The sequence below is a fragment of the Podarcis tiliguerta genome (assembly GCF_965153285.1).
Source record: "Podarcis tiliguerta genome assembly, chromosome: 18".
NCBI lineage: Eukaryota > Metazoa > Chordata > Lepidosauria > Squamata > Lacertidae > Podarcis > Podarcis tiliguerta.
Window position 1 is genome coordinate 3,833,005 of NC_139551.1, and position 6,230 is coordinate 3,839,234.

Consider the following 6,230-nt stretch of genomic DNA (forward strand, 5'->3'; position numbering starts at 1 on the left):
TTCTGATCGGCAAATCCTAGGCTCTGTGGTTTAACCCACGTCCCTAATGAAGCTACTATTGGATGGCAATTGGAAATTAATAAAAATTATTATCAGAGCAAGCCTTATCAAAATGAATGGGCATAATCGGCCCATTCATTTCAATAGGTCTGCTCCACGGAGGGCTGGGTTGGAGCCAGCCCATAATAATATGTACAAACTCCTAATAATAATTTAGAAGAGATCCTGACATATATATTTTGGAGGTCCTGTGTATATTCAATATATTGGGGGCAGAGGAGCCACACACCACAGATTCAAGGCAGACATTTAGAGCACATGGGAACCCGGTCTTGGCTGGGGAGGGCGGGGTATAAATAAATTATTATTATTATTATTATTATTATTATTATTATTATTATTATTATTATTAACTGTAGTTTCTCTGGAAACTGTACCACTGCCAGAGGATTGGGTGGAGGGGAAACTACCATTTCCAGGATTCCTGTGTTTGTGTGTGTGTTGTGTGTGTGTGTGGATTGTCATGCGCTTTAAATGCGCATCAGACGCGCTTTAAATCCTTGTTGCGGAGGCTGCGATCTGTGGCGAGAGGCTAGAACTGATTCAACAAATAGACTTTATTTTTCCTTTTTTTAAAAAAAAAAAAAGGGAGGGATAGTGATGAATAAAAGGATCGACGCTTCGGTTATTTATTTATTTTTCCGCGCGCTTTACATAACCCGCACCCCTCCCCTCCCCTCCCCATTCATTCAAATGAACCTCGGGTACCCGTCCAATGAGAATCGTCTCATTATCCTTGAATGACACACACACACACTCGCTCTCTTAGTGGTCACGTGGGTCCCCCCCCGCGCGCAGTTTCCTCTCCGCGTTCCTAAGTGGGTGGGTCCCTTTTCATTCATAAATCCTCTCTGCCCCTTTTAAATCAAAATTAAGGTGTGATACACGGGAAGGAAGGCGGAAAGCGGGGAACCCCCTTGAAATCTGAGACGGGGAGAGAGAGGATCCGGAGCTCCGCTTTCCTCCTGTTTTTGGAGCTTTTAGTTATTTATTTAGATGCGAGTTCACGAATGTAGGTGAGTCCAGAGTATTATTATTATTATTGCTATTATTAATTCTGGGGAGCCCTAAATCTTTCCTCCTGCAACATAATTCATTCTCCTTTCTTCTCTGTGTGTCCATCTGTTACGCTCTCTTCCTCTTCCCATTCTTTTCTCCTCCCCTTTTTCTGTAGCCTTATCATTTTATTCCTAATAATAATAATATTTAAAAATAAGAAAAGCAAAGGAAATGTCCCTTCCCTTGCCCACCTCCTCCCACCCCCCCACCCAAAAAATCCAGACCATTTTCTCTTGCTGGCTTGGATATTTCCAATGTGTTTTCCGCTCCATTTAAAAAAATAAAATTTTAAATTTAAATTACGCGTTTTGTGCATGCATCACCCAGTTTTGCAATTGAGCAGAGGGGCGGGGGAAAGAGAGAGACGGTGTCTGTGTGTTGTGATGAACGGAGATGGGTCTCCATTAGGTGAATTTCTCCGGGGGTGTGTGGATTTTTTTTAAAAAAATTAAATGATCCGCTTGTTTGTTTTGGAAGAAGCAGGCTCGTAAAAGAGGATTTGCTCCCTTGCTGTCATTCCGGGGCTTGCAATGGAAGCGGGGGGAGGAAGAGAGAGAAACAATTCACTTTTTTATTTGCATGAAAGCGAAAGCGCTTCCTCTCCCGTTTCCTATGGGTCTACTCGGGAAGAGCGTGCAGCGCCTTGCAGCAGATCCGAGAAACCGACTAATATTTTCCCCGTTGCAAGGACACAGCTGCAACCGACCTCCTTAAGGAGGGGAGATAATCGTGCAATCGACTTATTTTAATTTTCATTTGGGAGGAAATGATTCGGCTGGCATGATCTGACTCAGCTTTTACGCGGAGTTGAGACATTCCCCCCGCTCACCCCCCCCCATTAGTCATGTCCATTCATCTCAACCTATTTTATCCTTGGTTAGATCCAAACGTGGGTGCACGAATTGTTGTTTTCAAAAATTTCTGGGTATATTTTTCTGGATATAATACTTTTACTGTGCAGATTAATTTCTCCCCAAACGGAATCGTTAATGCAAATCTAGTCCTTATTATTATTATTATTTATTTTATTATTATTTATTTTATTACCCCGCCCATCTGGCAAAGCCACCGTTGTTTAGGCGTTGTAAATGCCAAGAGGGCAAAATTAAAAATATCCACGCTTACCCTGGGAGCAAGCACTGCACTGAATGCATCTAGCCTTGACTTCTGAGTAGACCTATGCTGGAGTGGGTGTGTTGTTGTGGTTGTGCTGGTTGTTCGGAGACGGTGTTGTCAGAAAGGCAGAGAGGGAGATCCTCACCTCTGAAGCTGGCGGAGGCTTTTCTGTTGTGGGTCGGATCCTGCTTCCCAGCAAAAGAGGTGGGGGAATTCCTCTCTCTCTCTCCCCCCCCCCCTCCAGCTTCTCTATCAGCTACCAAAATAAGTACCAGCACCAGTTTTTATGTCTGCTGCCTCTGTCCATCCACCCTGGTATTTAAAAACAAATAAGAATAATTTTACAGCGGATCCTGTGTGAGGGGAGGGGCTGTCAGGAAAGCCAGGCAAATCATGGCTTGTAAACCCTTTTGCGAAAAGGGGAGAGATGTTTTTTTAGGTTTTGCATGCAGCAAAGGCAAAAGAGGTTTCTGTTTATCTGTTATTTTGCTGCATTAGTTTCCTCCAACCAGCCCTTCTATCTGTTCGTCTTCAGATCTCCCCCCCCCAAAAAAAAAAATCTGTCCTTTTATTGCGTTGACAGTTGTGCCTCGGAGCCCTCTTAAACCTCTGCCTTAGCTTTTCTCCATTCTGATTTCTTTTGAAACTCGCTCCCTATCTTCCCTCTCGGCTATCTCAAAATTAATCTGGCCATTGGTTTAAGATGGCAGTTGTGGAGTTACGGCTGGGTAGAACTTCCATAGCCAGGAGAAATCTACCCCTCGATATCAGCCCAGGGTGGGGAAGAGCAATAGATCTACAGTGGCACCTCAGGTTACATACGCTTCAGGTTACAGACTCCACTAACCCAGAAATAGTGCTTCAGGTTAAGCACTTTGCTTCAGGATGAGAACAGAAATCATGCTCCGGCGGTGCGGCAACAGCAGGAGGCCCCATTAGCTAAAGTGGTGCTTCAGGATAAGAACAGTTTCAGGTTAAGTACGGACCTCCGGAACGAATGAAGTACTTAACCTGAGGTACCACTGAATTTGCCTAGTTGCTGTGTTAAACCGAGAGCAACTCGGCAGAAGTCCGATCTTCCTGGCCCTTTGAATGATTGACGCAAACAATTCAGATGATCTGTCTTTTCACAGATTTTGGTTTTTTTTAAAGGAGTGGAACCTCCATATATAGGTGCAGTCTATCTCTGATTGGGATGCGGGTGGCGCTGTGGGTTAAACCACAGAGCCTAGGGCTTGCCGATCAGAAGGTTGGCGGTTTGAATCCCCGCAATGACGGGGTGAGCTCCCGTTGCTCGGTCCCTGCTCCTGCCAACCTAGCAGTTCGAAAGCACACCAGTGCAAGTAGATCAATAGGTACCGCTCCGGCGGGAAGGTAAATGGCATTTCCATGCGCTGCTCTGGTTTGCCGGAAGCGGCTTAGTCCTGCTGGCCACATGACCCGGAAGCTGTACGCCGGCTCCCTCGGCCAGTAAAGCGAGATGAGCGCCGCAACCCCAGAGTCGGCCACGACCGGACCTAATGGTCAGGGGTCCCTTTACCTGTACCTATCTCTGATTACCAGAAGCTGGGGGAAAGCCCAGGCCCTCTGTCATTCCTTGCTTGCAAGTTTCCCTCTGTGTTTGTGTGTGATGGATTTACCGCGATAACTCAGCTGGTCAGAGTGCAGCCCTGATGATGCCAAGGTTGCAGGTTCGAGACAGCTGCATATTCCTGCATTGCTAGACCTCCCCTTCCAATTCTATTCTAGGTTGCCTGTCTGTCCTGCAGTCTGAGACAGCGCACTGGGTTTAAGGGCAGAACAGCCTCCTTCGGCCTCATGCCCCCTCAGCGATTCAAACTATGTCTCCCAACCGCGGTGCTGGCAGCGGCTAACGGGAGTTTTAGTTCCAGTTCCCCCTAGCCATGAGGTTGTTTCTTTTCTGCTTTTAATTCCGGGAGCCGCAGGGTTAAAAGCCTGCAAGCGGGGAAAAAAACATCTTGCGACTCAGATCACCATGGAGATGAAATCCTTCCATGATGATCAGGGAGGGTGTGTGTGTGGAAATGAGAAAAGCAGCCTGTCTGTCCGTCAACTACCTGCTGTGGATCATAGTCAGAAGGGGTCCCTGAGGGTCATCCAGTCCACCCCCCACAGCGCAGGAATTTTTGGCCCAACATAGGACTCGAACCCACAACCCTAAGATTAGGAGTATCGTGCTCTATAGACCGAGCTGTCCCATCACAGCCACAACATAGCAAAAGTAGGTAAAGGGACCTCTGACCATTAGGTCCAGTCGTGGCCGACTCTGGGGTTGCGGCGCTCATCTCGCTTTACTGGCAGAGGGAGCCGGCGTACAGCTTCTGGGTCATGTGGCCAGCAGGACTAAGCCGCGTCTGGCGAACCAGAGCAGCGCACGAAAACGTCGTTTACCTTCCCGCTGGAGCGGTACCTACTTATCTACTTGCACTGGTGTGCTTTCGAACTGCTGGATTGGCAGGAGCAGGGACCAAGTAACGGGAGCTCACCCCGTCACAGGGATTCGAACCGCCAACCTTCTGATCCGCATGTCCTAGGCTCTGTGGTTTAACCCACAGCGCCACCCGCGTCCCCTATAGCAAAAGTAGTCGTACGCAATAAATAAATGCATGGCCAAACCGAACGATTTCCTCCCAAATCGCAACGAGACCTGAAATTCCAGCCCAAGGTTCAAAGCTATTCTGTAGCAAGTAGCACTTTCCACATGCTCAGAGGCCAGGTGGCTGGAAAGCACGCAGTGGGACGCTAAGCTTTTCTGAACTTTTGGGGACGTTATGGGACTTGGAGCGAAAAGGCATTAACGGGGCAGTGTGAGAAATTATTTATTTTGTGGGTGGGTCCACACTATACCTTTAAAGCATGTGACATCCCCCAAGGGATTCTGGGAAGTGTAGTTGGACGGCGCTGTCCGTTGTACCTCTGTGAAGAGTAAGAACCACAACTCCTGGGATTCCTTGGGGGGGTCCTGTGTGTATTAAGCAGGTGTCCGGTATGCTTAAAAACTGGCTCAAGCCACGGCCTGACTTGGTAGAAGCCAACTCTCTTATTTAGCTCGGAACCATGAAGACTAGAAGCCTTATTTTGTGGGAAAGGGTTGTTGCTCTGTGGCTACACGCAGAGATATGATGGCGGCGGAGAGAGAGAGAGAGAGAGAGAGACAGACAGACCCCTCTGCCTAAAACCCCAGAGAGTCGCTGCCAGCCAGTGTTGGCAACCCCAAGCTAGACAAGCGAATGGCTTGACTCTGTATATAAGCCAGATTAGACCAACCAGGAGGACGAGGCAGGGTCAGGGCAGAAAGTTCAACCCCTCACCTCTTCAGGTAGGGCTGCGGAACACCCCTGGAACCCCGGGCAGCTGCTGCCGGCCGGTGTTGACAACACCAAAGTCGATGGGGCCTGACTCCTAATTTCCTCTGGGAGCGTATGTGTGCCTGCTATCTCGCTGCAGGTAGGAGGAATTGCATTCAGATCCTTGCACCTTGCACACACGTGTGTGCTTGTGTGTGCATGCTACTAGCTCCTTAAGCGCCAGGTGGCTGCCACAAAACCCCTTCCCACCTCCCTTAGCGATGCACACACACAAGGCGAGCCCATTCTGTGTGTCTCCCCTCTCCTCCCCATTTTTTTTTGCAGCCGCCCGGATCAAAGCCGCCCGGAACCCTTCCGCTGCTCTTTCCTGGGGTGGGGTGGCCCCCCTCCACTCTGCTGCAGCAACCGTCCGCCCCCTCACTGCCTTCCCCTCTTGCTCATCTCTCTCGTTGGCGTGAGTCAACCCTGTGTGTGTGTGTGTGTGTGTGGGCTGATGAGCCAGGATCCTAGCGCGTGCATGTGTGTTTGGAAAAGGCGATATAATTTCCAGGCTCCCAACTGCGTCTGGGGTGGAAGGCCGGGTTGCTTGGGGGAGAGAGAAGAGGCTGCCGGCTTTTTCCAGGGGTCGCCCCCCCGAAGGCTGCTCTGCGGCCTTCCGCTGGCTCC